The sequence below is a fragment of the Rhinoderma darwinii genome, chromosome 8 (genome assembly GCF_050947455.1).
Source record: "Rhinoderma darwinii isolate aRhiDar2 chromosome 8, aRhiDar2.hap1, whole genome shotgun sequence".
Classification (NCBI taxonomy): Eukaryota; Metazoa; Chordata; class Amphibia; order Anura; family Rhinodermatidae; genus Rhinoderma; species Rhinoderma darwinii.
Window position 1 is genome coordinate 106,892,470 of NC_134694.1, and position 16,075 is coordinate 106,908,544.

General features: G+C 41.6%; 1 protein-coding gene across 4 annotated transcripts in view; it reads right to left on the reverse strand.

Annotated features, from left to right (window-relative positions):
- Window positions 1-16,075, reverse strand: part of B9D2 (B9 domain containing 2) — an 89,232-nt gene extending 73,157 nt beyond the window's left edge. Inside the window, exons 1-2 of one of the 4 annotated variants that reach the window (XM_075836211.1) lie at window positions 15,840-16,075; window positions 13,950-14,001 (exon numbers count right to left, since the gene is read on the reverse strand). The gene's annotated coding sequence lies outside the window, so the exon portion shown is untranslated. Of the gene's footprint in view, window positions 1-7,963; window positions 8,250-13,949; window positions 14,005-15,839 lie in introns of those variants that run through there. The other 3 variants (XM_075836208.1, XM_075836209.1, XM_075836212.1) reach the window with 3 other exon arrangements.

A 16,075-nucleotide genomic window follows, 5' to 3' on the forward strand; every position in this document is an offset into this window, starting at 1 on the left:
CAACTAATCGTGAAACCTTTGGAACAAAAAGGATTGTCCAAAAAACACAACCCCATTCACAAAACATATTTGCATGTCACCAAAAGAGTTTATCCCTTAATATACGGTAGTGGGCGGAGTCATAAAAGTTGTTTGTTCTCTGCCTCTTTGGATCTAGAATCACTAGTGGTCTAGATAGTTACGAAGGTCAATTGTTACATTCTTATCTATAGGGAACAAATGAAGTTGCGTCATGATCAAGATTCTCCCGTGATTTGGGTGCAACTTCGTATTGCTGTAAAGCCCTAGTCTTAACGGTTGCTAGCGCTTGTGTTTTGTAAACTAGCCGAGATCAGACAGGGACGTATATGGTATAATAGGCGCCGGACAGGAAAGGATTTATTTTGCTGTTATTTTTCATATTTGCCACCGTTAATAAAATTGACCGTGAGTCGCTTCAAAACTGTGTTCCTGCTGTGAAACCTGATTCAAGATGTTGCTACAGACACAGTGTTCTTTGACCCCAGCAAAGGCGACCCTACTGCATAACAAATATCGCAATCCAAACTTAGCGAGTCCCACAGCAGTCTGCCGCTATTAATTGGCATATTCAATTTGTCAATTTAGCTCATATCCTTAAAATGTGACATAGTAAAAGCTACCCTGGAGCTTGCATCAAGTGAAAGGGCCACCTATAAAGGAGAATTGTTACTAATAAAACAATTTACTACAAGTAGTCAAGTACAGGCCGGACATAGGCCAAAGGACTTAGGGAAGGCCAGCATGACCAGGGGTAGGAAAGGGTTAAGAAAATATAGGGGAGGAGGAGGAGGCAGGAATGGGAGGGGGTTAACAGGGCGAGGCAATGGGGATAAAAGGGGAGGCAGGGGAAGTTAGCGCCATTAACGGCTGAAACATCGTAGTAAGTTCCCGCCCGCCCTCCCTTAATTTTTGTAGTTTGGGGGAGTGTTGTTGAGCTGCTTGTTGTTTTTTTTTCTTTTTTCGCTGTGTTGCTCGTTCTTTCTTTTCTTTTTTCACAGATGCAGGGACGCTGAGGGGACAGTTGGAGCAGAGTCACGGCAGACTATTGGCAGATTGGGGGTCTTTGGAATTGGTGGTAAATTGTGTGTGGGGGGGGGGGGATTCATCGTGGGTATGGCCCCTCCCGTATTATAGAATTGATCTGTGGTCTGGCTCAATTTGGGCTCCTGCTGGGTGGTGTCCCGGGGAGTGGTGGCATTTAAGGACAGCCAACTGCAGTTATAACAGTGCCCCTGAGCTGGTGGGAGACGGCTGGGGGCAAATATGCAGATGGACAAATTGTTGGGGGCCAGATTTTGTAGATCCAAGGACTTCCTTTCCATGTTCATTTTTATATGCTAATTTGTTTATTGTTATTTATGTTTGTTAATAAAAATGGCTGCTGTGGCCAAGATTTATCCAACCCAACGTGTCTGTGTTTTATGGGATAGGTACATTTTGGTGGGGTTTTGATGGTGGCCATAAGGGGAGGGGGAGGTAAAAGATAAATGGGCCATGGGGTTTAGTCCTCAACTGAACGAACTCTACAATCTCAGGGTCATGAGTTATAGCAGTAATCATGACACTGAGATCATCACATGCATGCTACATATTGAGGCATCTTGATTTCAAACTTTTAAAGGGAAACTCCAGTGAAAATCATAGTTGCCCAAGTGAAATAATACCTGTCGTCATGTCTGAAGTCACTGCAGTTTCTTTAGGTTTCTTAATAATAAAATATCAGGCAGAATGTACCTGGGCCATATCATAGCGCAGAAATGCACTGGGTGACAACCACAAATCTGCATAGCCTTGTGTATTCTGCTGTTTTCACTGAATCTCCTCCAAGCTGCTTCCTATTTCCTGTAGATGAAGCAAGGCTATTGCCAACCTGTCATCTCTTCTATTCCCTGCAGTGGGCTGGAGTTTGTACACTGCCTGTGACATACATGCTGCTGCATAGGGCACAGTCTGCAGCCTCTCTTGTGCCTTTTCCTATGCCCTAGACCTAAGCTCACAATTTAGAATAATCTATGTGGACACACTACTATGTGATGTCTGTAGTTACCAGAGATACTCCATGCGGACAGTGATTTCCACAAACAAGATGGCTGACAGCAGCTGGATTATTTACTATTAAAAAAAGTCAGCTCTTCTGGCATGTCCGTTTTAGTAAATATTTGTATTTCTCATGAAATAACAATTTTGGAACATCTTTACTTAAAACTTTGCATTGTGCTGTTCCTCTGTTAATCCTACTAGAACTGTATGAATAAATTGACAACTGGGTGTTATCGTTCTACTTTGAAAGAGGCGTGTCCCATTAAAGTCAGTAGTGATTAGATAGTATCAGATTGTGTAGTAACACACCCCAAACTGGTAACGGTCAGTCTATTTATTTATCAATTTCTAGGAGGAATAACAGAGGTACAACACATAGCTCTTAGAAATTATGCTTTAAAAACGTTATATTGTGGGGAATACAAGTATTTACTAAAACATCCATGTCAGGAGATCTGACAGGTCCTCTTTATAGATGGTATGAGGTAGGAAAATAGAAGAACACTCTTATAATGTGGGTTAGGTTAGTGGCTGGTTGGATTGATTTTATGCACCGTTTTTGTTTTTTTGTAAGGCATTTATACTTGTACTTGAAGAATAAATGCTATTTACTAGTTGCATAAGATGCTTCCTCAGGAAAAAGCTATGTTACAGCAGCCATTTTAGGATGATGGGGCCATAACTTAGTCACACAGTCACCAACTCAGGCTTTGTAGTAATGCAAGGTCCCTGCTCCCCCATCCTATTCCTATAGTTTTACACTGAATTTAATATAGTGTCTGCTCTATGGCGGCCTTGAAAATTAAACGCTAGAAAAATCTGAAAAGGTCAGGTAGTGTTTTTACCTTTTTTTATACAGAATCCTAAAGGTTCTGCCTCGAATTGCACTTTAAAGTGTTTGTCCAGTATATTGCAAACAGTATATGGTTGTTTTCCATTAGACTGTGACCTTCGTTGAAATTGATGGAAACTCTAAAAAGACCAGTTTGAATTACTAGTATAATATGTAGTCTTGTTATGTGGGCATTCCTATCTCAGCCCAGATGTGCTATCTTCTCATTTACTGACAAAGAAGGTACATAGGGTGTGGCTATGGGTGTAACATACTCAAGATTGACAGACATAGAGACTAGACAGGGGGTAAAGGGATGAGAGAAAATCTACAGTATGTGTGTATGTCAGCGAGTGACTGGGTGACCGAAACAGCTTCCCATAGTTTGCAAAATGGCTGAATATGAATAACTTCCTGTTCCACCTTCCAGTAGGAAAAGCTGCTCTAGAGCACAAGCTGCTGCTTAACCAAGTGTGTTTTAAGAGATCAGCAAAATTATTGAGCACATGTATTTTTTTATTATTAGGGCAGATATTAACCATATAACTCCTGGACCAGATATTTTTGTTGCTCTAAAGATACAGAGATACCGGATGCAATTTTATCACTATTTCCAGAATATTTTTTTGTACCCTGTAGCCCTCATTCAGTCATAAATTATACATCTCAAATATAAAGACCAACAGAAATATTTAGTAGCCAGTGAGTGGCGGAAGAATTGCAGTATTACCTGCTCGTGACCTCAATGTTTACCTATGCGGGAAAAAGTTGCATGACAATCGCAATAGTTCTTTTACTCATAAGGAAACATTGAGGTCATGCGCGAGTAACACTAAGGTCATGTTCAGACGTGGTGAAATTGCTGCAGATTTCCGGTGCGGATTCACAATACATGATCCTGCGTAGAAGTGAGAGACTAAATCCGGATGTAACACGTGAATTTTGCAACGAATTCGTCGCAGATTTGCTGAAAAATTCTGCTGATTGTGGACTTACCCCTATGGATATAAATAATCTCCCTGTATCTGCAGACTGTTCTCCATGAATACAAACATAATATAGTTAAAAACGAGTAAACAACATGATAAAGGGTATCCATTCAACACAGAAATAATCTCAGAGCAGCTTCCATATCAATAAATTATAATCAGATCACCATTTACACTGTAATCATATCGGCCGTCAGCAGCGCTATGACCTAATTCTCTGTACTTAATACTTCAGTGGCTTAGGGTGAACATGTTTTTATCTTAGAGTCTGGAACATTACACCACTAATAATACGAGGCACAGAGATAATATTTACATAAGATACACGTCACCATATGCTGACCAGATACACGTTACCATATGCTGACCAGATACACGTTACCGTATGCTGACCAGATACACGTCACCGTATGCTGACCAGATACACGTCACCGTATGCTGACCAGATACACGTCACCATATGCTGACCAGATACACGTATCCATATGCTGACCAGATACACGTCACCATATGCTTACCAGATACACGTTACCATATGCTGACCAGATACACCTCACCATATGCTGACCAGATACACGTCACCATATGCTGACCAGATACACGTCACCATATGCTGACCAGATACACGTCACCATATGCTGACCAGATACACGTCACCATATGCTGACCAGATACACGTTACCATATGCTGACCAGATACACGTATCCATATGCTGACCAGATACACGGTACCATATGCTGACCAGATACACGTATCCATATGCTGACCAGATACACGTCACCATATGCTGACCAGATACACGTCACCATATGCTGACCAGATACACGGTACCATATGCTGACCAGATACACGTTACCATATGCTGACCAGATACACGTTACCATATGCTGACCAGATACACGTCACCATATGCTTACCAGATACACGTTACCATATGCTGACCAGATACACCTCACCATATGCTGACCAGATACACGTCACCATATGCTGACCAGATACACGTATCCATATGCTGACCAGATACACGGTACCATATGCTGACCAGATACACGTATCCATATGCTGACCAGATACACGTCACCATATGCTGACCAGATACACGTCACCATATGCTGACCAGATACACGGTACCATATGCTGACCAGATACACGGTACCATATGCTGACCAGATACACGTTACCATGTGCTGACCAGATACACGTTACCATGTGCTGACCAGATACACGTTACCATGTGCTGACCAGATACACGGTACCATATGCTGACCAGATACACGGTACCATATGCTGACCAGATACACGTATCCATATGCTGACCAGATACACGTCACCATATGCTGACCAGATACACGTCACCATATGCTGACCAGATACACGGTACCATATGCTGACCAGATACACGGTACCATATGCTGACCAGATACACGTTACCATGTGCTGACCAGATACACGTTACCATGTGCTGACCAGATACACGGTACCATATGCTGACCAGATACACGTTACCATATGCTGACCAGATACACGTTACCATATGCTGACCAGATACACGTTACCATATGTTGACCATAAATTGTCACAATTTAAATGTTGATTTAAATTTTAATGACATTGTAAATTGTGTAATTTGATTTCAGTTGTCTGCCCCCCCCCCTATTGTTTCTGAATAGAGTTTTAGAACTCATTTTAAAAAAGAGATCTATAGATTTTATTGGATTTAAAACTAGAGTAAAAATAGATTGAAAAACGGATGCTTTGACTCAAGGTGCATTGAATAAGGACTCGTTCACATCTGCGTTGGGGTCCCGTTCTGACATTCCGTCTGAGCTTTCCGTCAGAACGGGACTCTGAACAGTCACAAACTGACACAAACCAGAGGTTTCCGTTTCCATCACCATTGATTTCAATGGTGACGGATCCGGTGCCCATGGTTTCCATTTGTCTCTGTTGTGCACCGGACCCGTGGTTTTGCCGGAAGCAATAGCGTAGTCAACCTGAAATGAATGGTGATGGAAACGGAAACGTCTGGTTTCTGTCTGTGTCAGTTTGTGTCTGCTCAAGGTCCCATTCTGACGGAAAGCTCAGACGGAACGAAAGAACGGGATCCCAACGCAGATGTGAAGGAGGCCTAAGTCAGACTTCACAGTTCAACAAAGAAGTATCTGGTCAGGATACACATAGTTACAGAGCATGCTGTCCACATGCTGTCCACATCCATGTATCATTATGAGATTTTGGGTGATTTTTGCTTCTTAAATCATTTGAAACAATGATGATGCTGCTTGGATAACACATCATTTAAACCCCTCAAGGCATCTTGACTGCTGGAGAAGGCACATTAGCCCTAAGTGATGCAAAGTGCTTTCTTCCAAAGTCAATATGTACTCTTTTCATTGCTTCCTTTCTTCCAAGTCTTTCCTTCCAAAACCTATTTTTCCTTCCAAATTCAGTTTTTCCTTGGTTTGACCTTCTATTATAAAGTTCTTCCTTCCTTTCAAGGTCCTCCCATCCTTCATTCCTAGGTCACTTCTTCCAAAGGCCTTCCTTTCTTCTAAAGCCCTTCCACTCTTCATTCCTAGGTCCTTCCTTCCAAAGTCCTTCCTTCCTTCCCTCGTTCGTTCGTTCGTTCGTTCGTTCGTTCGTTCCTTCCTTTCTTCGTCTGTCCATCCTTTATTCCTAGGTCCTTCCTTCCTCTGTCCATCCTTTATTCCTGGATCCTTCCTTTTAAAGTCCTTCCTTCCATCCTTCCTCCCTTCGCCTGGCATCCTTTATTCCTAGGTCCTTTCTTCCCAAGTCCTTCGTTCGTTCGTTCGTTCGTTCGTTCGTTCGTTCGTTCGTTCCTTCCTTCCTTCCTTCCTTCCTTCCTTCCTTCCTTTGTCTGTCCATCCTTTATTACAAGATCCTTTCTTTCAAAGTCCTTCCTTCCTTCTTTTTTTCCTTTGTTCCTAGGTCCTTCCTTCAAAAGTATTTTCATCCTTTATTCCCAGGTTCTTTCTTCCAAAGTAATTTCTTCCTTCCAAAGTTTTTCCATCCTTCCTTCCAAAATCCTTCCTTCTGTCCCTGCCGTTTCTTTCTTTCTTTCTTTCTTTCTTTCTTTCTTTCTTTCTTTCTTTCTTTCTTTCTTTCTTTCTTTCTTTCTTTCTTTCTTTCTTTCTTTCTTCTTTCTTTCTTTCTTTCTTTCTTCCTTTCTTTCTTTCTTTCCTTTCTTTCTTTCTTTCTTTCTTTCTTTCCTTCCTTCCTTCCTCATGTATAATATTCTAGTCCATATTCTTCTTTTGGATGTGGCATCAAGGTTAACATAAATGCCAAAGAGACTTTCCATCCTAGTTCACTTTTCTTAAACTTTTTTGTTTTACATTTTTTTTGTTCTGTATGATGTTAGGACAGTTATGATTGCTAGCACACTTGCCACCACGGTTAGGTATTATCACTGATGGAACCACAATAGAAATGCCATTTTATGGAAAAATTCTCATTTTGGTGCTACAGAAAAAGATTAGGCACCTATTGAAATACCAAATAAAACTTTTAAAGGGTAACTAAACTTTCAGAAAACTTCAGACATGTCACATGAACACTTTAACCGATTTTAAATTAAAGCCTATGTACCCCTTTGGGATTTTTTTTTTATAAAAATGTGTATCGGTGTGTTTTCTTCAACTTTTTGAGATACAGCTGCTTTATATCCTGTATAAAGAGCAGCTGTATCTAGTGCTGAAACCTGCATCCGTCAGGTCAGCGGGACTGACGGATTCAGTGACAGCGAGTCACGTGAGCTGTTACCGATCACATCTAAGTTCACAAGATTTTTAATAAAAAGTATTTAGAAATTTGCACAAAACACACTGATACACATTTTCATAAAAAAACAAAAACAACGATTTCAAAGGTGTACATAGCCTTTATACCAAGGGTATGGATAGTTCTGGATACATGTTTGCGATGGTGAAACCACTATTGACCCCTGTTACAATGACATTCCAGCCTACTAGTAACAAGCCCCCGGAGATAACATTCATGTTGTTAAGTCTGTATCTATGCAACGTGTATTTTTATACAGCAAGATAAACACATTCTTACCTGATAAGTCAACATGTCCTACAGCAATCAGGACATAGTGCAAATTTCCACGTAGAAGCAATCAAAGCAATTCAATCTCACACATTCACCAACCTCCTGCGCTAATTATTTCTACTCTGACCTATGCTGAGGGTAGATGCAGAGTGACCTTGTTTAATAGCCAATTAGTAACAGACGGAGTTAAATCAATTTAGTTGTGGTGTTCCTCCCGGCTACTGCTTCTTTGTCGGATAAATAAAGCATCCCACGCATCCTGATGTCACTATCTGATCCGTTCAACTGTAAAACACCATAGGGGTGCATAGATAGCAGTCACATTTTGGGCACTGGTGACTAAAGGTCCTCTTACACAGCTCTTCCTGGGCCATGTAAACAAGCGCCAATCAACGAGACAGCTCATTGATCGGCGCTCGTTTGCTTCTTTCACAATGAGCTATGGATGGGGATGAGCGCTCGTTACTCCGATCACTCGTCCCCATACATTATTATCATGTCGGCAGGGCGTCTCCTGTTTACACAGGGAGATGCGCAGCCGACAACGATAATATTTCACTTTTTTAAAACGATACGATGCCCTGTTGGGCAATTATCGGCAACGAGCGTTCTATGAATGTTCGTTTGCCCGATAATTGGCCCGTGTAAAAGGGCCTTTAACGTGCCAAAATATTATATATGAGCACATGGTATGTGGGGTAGTATTATAAATGGCACATAGTAGGTGTGGGGCCCTATTAAAGATTTAGTATTAGGTCCCTGGAGCTTCAAGTTATGCCTCTGACTATGTATGTGACTTTGGGTCCTTTTACACCGGCCAATACAACCAGCGCCGATCAATAAGACAGCTCCTTGATCGGCACACGTTTGATCCTTTCACAAGGAGCAATGCTTGGTTATGTACTCTCAAACCCTCGATTGTTACTACGATCGTTCGTCCCCATACAACGATAATATTTTCTGCTGCATACACGACACAATCAGCTGATGAACGTTCCTCGGCTGATCGTTGCCCTGTTTGACAGGGCAATGATCAAGAACGACCGTTCAAATAAACGTTGGTTTGCCCGATTATTGGCCCGTGTAAAAGCACCTTTAAAGCTGTGAAGGGATTGGAGATGTTAGGTGTGAATATTGGTAGATAATGAGTAGTCTAAAGATAAAGAACACTTGCTCCATAGTTGACATAAAGTCGTCTGGTTGAATACTCGCCTGATAGACATTATTGGATTTAGATTAGTGACCCTTTATCCACATTCTTCTTCAAATGTTCTTTTAAGACCTGGAACACTATTGATCCACATCAAGACTATTGAAGTGACATCCAGGATATCAAGGTAACAACCAAACTTATAGTAGAATGATAACCAACATCTAGGTTCACTGTCCGGTATCTGAAATATTTCAATATCCAGAGTCTCCATCCAAAGGGATATTCCCAGTATGGACAATAATTACCAACCTCTGCCTCTATAGATATTGTAAAACTCCAACTACCAGCATGCCTTGATAGCCTGAGGCTGGGAGTTGGAGTTCCACAAAGTTGGAGAACCACAGGTTGGTGACCTCTGGCCATTCTGGAAATACCCCTTTAAACATTAAATTGCCTATTAAGTCTATTACTTCCCGGTGCTCAGATGTCCTTTTGACGCTCTAATCCAGTGGTCTCCACCTGTGGCTATCCAGCTGTTGTGGAACTCCAACTCTCAGGGCATGCTGGGAGTTGGAGTTTTACAGCAGCTGTAGAGCCGCAGGTTGGAGACCATTGCTCTTAACCATTCTTGCTCCTTACTTGACATGACTCATTCCCTGACCTATATCCATTTCTAGGTATGATTTACTGCTACACCCATACCATCTCTTTTCCAAATATCCATATTGGTCCTTTTTTACAATGTTTTTCCATTTTTGCATTCCTTTCATTATTCCTTTCACTATTCATTATTCCACAGACCAGATTCCGCCGCTCTATAATATGTTTTCTCTTCTCCATACTCTCAAACCCTCTCTTCCAGAACACTATGATTTATAGATTATGATAAGAACCCTCCCAGCTGTTCAAGCCTGTTGACGGCCATGATTACTGCCTCAGACCCGATCAGGTTATTAATCAATCCTTTAGCGGTCTGATCCTACTCTTATAGGATAAATATGTCACTTATCTACACAACGAGCCACAAGCTGCCAAGCTCCTTTACAAGAAACCTCTCATCCTTTGGTACTTGTGTTTCTCCATCTGTCTTCTTTCAGTCTCTTGCATTACACCTTTTATTAGTTTACTTTTCACTTGAAAAATAACTTTACTCTCCTGCAATATGGTTCCCGTCTTAGTATCGCCTCAAAAGCAAGAGCATGCTGAAATTATACCATTATATCTCTCTATTCCCACAAGCAGTCGTAAACCCTCTAGGGCCTGTTATAGGGATGCAATATGCAGGCCATTTATAATACTTGTCACAAATGCAAATTGTTGCAAAAAATAAAACGAAATACTGCAGCCATTATCAGGAAAATATGTGCTCACTACAAAGGAGCTCAGACCTCCCCAATCATAAAGAAGTCTACATTCTGCAAGAAAAAAAAGATCTTCTAAATCCCTAATCTACCCCTAAGGGCACCAAACACATAGATAACTTTATAGACTATGGGCCCATGCACACGACCGTGGATTTGCATCCGCATACGTGGGAACTACAGTTGTGTGCATTGGTCCATAGGATATAATGTGCCCTATACTATCTGCAATTCCGGATAGTATAGGGCACATTATATCCTATGGGCCAATGCACACGACTGTGGTTTCCACGGTCCGTGCATTGCCCAGAGCCCAGACCACAAAATAAAATAGGACATGTCATTTTACGGACCACAATTCAGTCCAAACTTGAAATCAATGCACATCTTGTGTGTGTACGGTCCGTGATTGTGGACGGCCCGCGGATGACACTCCTTGGACTGTCCGTGCCGTAATTATGGACAGCGCACACAGCTACGGTTCGTGTGCATGAGACCTAGCTGCACTTTCATCAAACTTTAGATATGTCGTAGAGACATATCTGAAGTTTGGACTGGTGAGGGTCTGGGTCCAGAGACCCCCATTGTTGCTGAAACGAAGGTGATCGGCGTTCCTCATCAGACGTTCTATGTGAGCCGACTTCAGCCTAACGGGGATCGCCGGTCAAAGCCGAAGATGCAGGACGCTTATCTACGCTTTAAATAGTTGTTATCTATTACTTTATCAATAGAGCTGATTTACTCAAAATGTCTTCGTAGTCCATCCCTATGACCTTGCTGTAGAAAGTCCTTGAGGTGGCAGTCCAACATCTGCTGGGTAGGGGTTTTAGGACATTATGAGAACTTGGTTAATTTGTTTTATGTGGTAAAGTGATTAGAGTCCAGACCTTGTGTTACATTTTTTTCCCTAATATATACTAGTATGATATCTTCAATGATTTCCTTAGCAATTTGTATATGCCCCAAAAAAATGGTTCCTGTCTCATGGGGGGTTGTTTTGCCCTCATTTGGATCAACACTGCAGAATAGTAAATTGAACAAGATGGACTTTGGTCTTTTTTTTCGGTTACTTTGTCACATGGACCTTTGGAAGCGCTATATTTGCTTATGAGTGCCAAGTCCGTCCGTCACCCAAGGGGGTAGTTAAGGTTATCTCACTGACTATTTAAGGACAAGAAGACCAGATAATCATGAATAGAAAATTCGTAGAGTATGGTTATGAAATCGGTGACCAAATGTTTTTGACCATTAGTGATGTGTGGGTCAGAGGGCTTTGCTCTAAATTTTGAATTATAAGGTCAGATTTTTATTTTATTGATAAATAATTAATTTTGGGAACAGTAGTTTTATTGTGACATAAGTGAGGGAGGAAGTAGCTAGCTTCTCCTCAAATTTGCGTTTTAATGGGAATCATTATTGCTGGTAGCCTAGGAAATAACTGCATGTATTAAAAACATGACATGAAATTTTTTCACAAACTTATATAACAGTTTCATTTTTCACCCTGTGACATGGACAGTGCTCAGTTTTTGTAGAAATCTCTGGAAATACACTTATAAAGGGGCATTACTTTATGGTAAATTTGTAGGCTATGATATAAAGGTGTTGTAGGTGGAAGTCCATAGGATATGCCATAAATGTCTGATAGATGGGAGTCTGTAGGATGTCATTAAAAGTGTGATAGGTGAAGGTCCATAGGATATTCCAAAAAGGTCTGATAGATTGGAGTCAGTAGGATATCATTATGTAACGACCAGCAGGTTTGTGAACCCACTGGGCTACTCCGCCGGATTGACATAGGGCCACCTCTAAAGGCGTTGTCTAAGCAGCCTCCCCGGTCTTCACCCCTTAACCTCTCTACAAGGATCTGGTCTTGGCTGCTGGGAGACTGCCAGGTCGCTACCTCTTGAGGTGATACCGGTGGAGAAGCGGCTGGTGAAACAGAAGCTAGGCATAGACAGGCACGTGGTACCTTGGTAGTAGACTGGTGCCGGATTGCTGGAAGCAGGCTGGTGCCGGATTCCTGGAGGTCCATAGGATATGCCATAAATGTCTGATAGGTGGGGATCCATACAATATGTTGTAAATGTCACATAGTGGGTAGTCCATAGGATATGCCATAAATGTCTAATAGTGTAGGAAATGTCATAAATCCCATTACCCCATCATATCGTTACACTCAGCCTCGATAACGCCCAATGGAGAAAGCCATGTCCCTGCATGGCTATCTTTCTCCTGCTGCCCCTCCCTCTTATGGCCGCAACAGCAAATTTTAAGAGACCCCTGTTCTCATGATGTTGGACATTCCATAGATGGACCAATAGAATTCTACTTCATTGGGAGATGCAATGTATGAAATCCACGATAAAGCGGGAGTTCTGCCGTATAGTCCGCTTTACTCCGGTGCCTTGGTAATAGTATAGATGTTTACATGATGTTGTGATTGTTCCTTGTTTTAATTACAGTCTGTGTAATTGCGATGTTGGTAAGTACATACCAGAATGTGAGGCGGTATTCAGCAGCGTCAGTGAACCGCTCATATATTTGTCACGGCTCTGTGGTTTGCACCTGTTTTATAACACGTTTTACTTGTGTACCTTTTCCATTCTTGCTACATCCATTAGCCGTTTGGCAGGATTTCATTCGATTGAACGCAACTATTTATTTAACAGTCGGGTGCACTACACCGGAATGGAATTATCCATGTATGAGACATTTACATTTCTCGACTCACACCTCTTGTCGCAATTCACTGCTGTTCCCTGATTTATATCTTGTTTTAGATGATTCTACCAGGTCATTTTTCCTACTGGTGTCTTTTTTGCTTTTGATCTCACAGTGCAATGTGGAAACTACAAAGAACTTATTGGACACAAATTGATTCCATACATAGAGATTATAAAGAGCCCACTACTCTTATTTGCCACAACAAAAGACTAGACATCACTAGCGCTTAAAAAGGACCTGTCACCTCTCCTGATTTGTCTATTTTAGCAAATACTTGTATTCTCCATGAAATAACAATTCTGGAAGTTATTCTCTTAGAACTCTGTATTGTGCCGTTCCTCTGTTATTCCTCCTAGAAATGTATGAATAAATTAACAACTGGGTGATACAATTTCCCTTATCAAAGGGTCGTGTCCCTACACAGTCTCACTCTGTCAGCACTGATTGGACATTGTCAGTCTGTGTAGGGACACACCCCTAACTGGTAACACCCAGTTGTCAATTTATTCATACATTTCTAGGAGTAATAACAGAGGAACGGCACAACATAGAATTCTAAAAATAAGATGCCCCAGAATTGTTGTTTTATGGGAAATACCATAATTTACTAAAATAGGCATGTGGGGAGAGGTGACAGGTCCTCTTGAAGGTAAACCTATTGTTATTAGTCTATTTTGATAAAACAGTAGAACATGTGAATGCATGAAACTTTGTAATTCAACATATTAAGGAAAAGTGGCATCTTCTTCACCTTCCAGTAGCTGGCAGTCCCGTTTTCCCTAGTTGCAGACCCAAAAATCCATCTGCTGTAAAACAGTAAATAGAAGTAAGTGAGGGGGATGCAGCTGCAGTTTCTTTTACTTTGTCTGTAAGACTTCATGCTGTGAGAGGGGACAGGGAGCAGGTGTGGGTGAGACATCTGATTGGCTCTTATAGAACACTAGGCATGGAGACTGCAGGGGGGCTGTCCATTGCTTCTGTCTTCCAGAACAGCTGGGGGTGGCATAGTAAGCTGGAAGGCCGCCTCTCTGTGAGCAGCTCATCTCTCATCAGCATTGGTGCTCCGCAGAAGAGGTCCACATGTACAGGCCTATTACAGTTATCTTGGAACGGAATTCTCTACCATGTTGTATGCATAGAAAACAGTGTCGACAACCAATATTGTGTTAAACTGTATACGCAATCCATATCAACCTTACTGCGAAATGCTCTACACCTCCCACTGGCATGGGATTAAAGAGTCTCTGTCACCACATTATAAGTGCCCTATATTGTACATGATGTGATCGACGCTGTAATGTAGATTACAGCAGTGTTTTTTCTTTAGAAAAACGATCATTTTTGACTGGGTTATGACCTATATTAGCTTTATGCTAATGAGATTCTCAATGGACAACTGGGCGTCTTTTACTATATGAAAAAGTGGGCGTTGTACAGAGGAGTGTATGACGCTGACCAATCAGTGACCAATCAGCGTCATACACTTCTCTCCATTCATTTACACTGCAGATAGCGATATAGCTATATCGCTATGTGCAGTCACATAAACACACTATAACGCTACTCATGTGTCATGACAATGAATATACATTACCTCCAGCCGGGACGGGATGTGTATTCATTCTCCTGACCACTTCTGTAGCGTCTCTGTGATTTACAGCACAGCAGGCGTAGTCTCGCAAGATTACGCTGTAAGCTGTCATTTACAGTGAGATCTCGCTGTGCTGTGCTGTAAATCACACAGACGCTACAGAAGTGTTCAGGAGAATGAATACACATCCCGTCCCGGCTGGAGGTAATGTATATTCATTGTCATGACACAGGAGTAGCGTTATAGTGTGTGTATGTGGCGACACATAGCGATATAGCTATATCGCTGTCTGCAGTGTAAATGAATGGAGAGAAGTGTATGACGCTGATTGGTCACTGATTGGTCACTGATTGGTCAGCGTCATACACTCCTCTGTACAACGCCCACTTGGCCATATAGTAAAACACGCCCAGTTGTCCATTGAGAAACTCATTAGCATAAAGAGAATATAGGTCATAACTCCGTCAAAAATGATAGTTTTTCTAAATAAAAAACACTACAGCGCCGATCCCATCATGTACAATATAGGCCAGTTATAATGTGGTGCCAGAGACTCTTTAAGTTTAGACTAGAAATCTGCACGCGTACGTTTCGCCACCAGTGGCTGCCTGGAGAACCCGACTCATTATTATTCATGTACTCATAGTTCATAATTCTCTTAGTGAAAGTCCTCGAATGTAGATATTATATTTGGTGATTTAGACCCCACAAGATCACCATGACAACTCTGCATCTGACAGCAGAAGGGGGGCATGTCATCAAAATCTCTCAGTAGTGCAGCCTCAGGCTGTGGGCCTGTAACTACAAACATCACATCATAGCATAGACATTTTGATTTTACTTGCATAGGTCTGCTTTCATTTTCAGCGCTAATCTGGCATGGACAAAATTAATGGCTCTGGAAAGGGGAAAGGTTCGTAAAAACCAGTGCAAATGAGGAGATATCAGAAGCAACCAATCAGGTGGCTGCTTTCTTCTTCTCATCGGCCTTCGATAACTGAGAGCTCTTATCTGATTGGTCACTATGGTCATTACCTCTGTTTTACTTACATTCGTTTTAACCCTTGACGGTATTCATGCTGACTGCTCTGTGCACGGTATGATGATCGACTTTCAGATCCTTTCCAGTTGTTGGATGATTCTCGGTCTTTTTGTTGCTTTTTTTACTGTTTTATCTAAAGTGTGGCGTGCCAGCTATTTATCCGCGCTGCGCAGAGTCCAGGACACAGTGTACAAAACTTTACCAAGAAACATTCATAAAACAGATTTCATCTTATCTCTCTCTC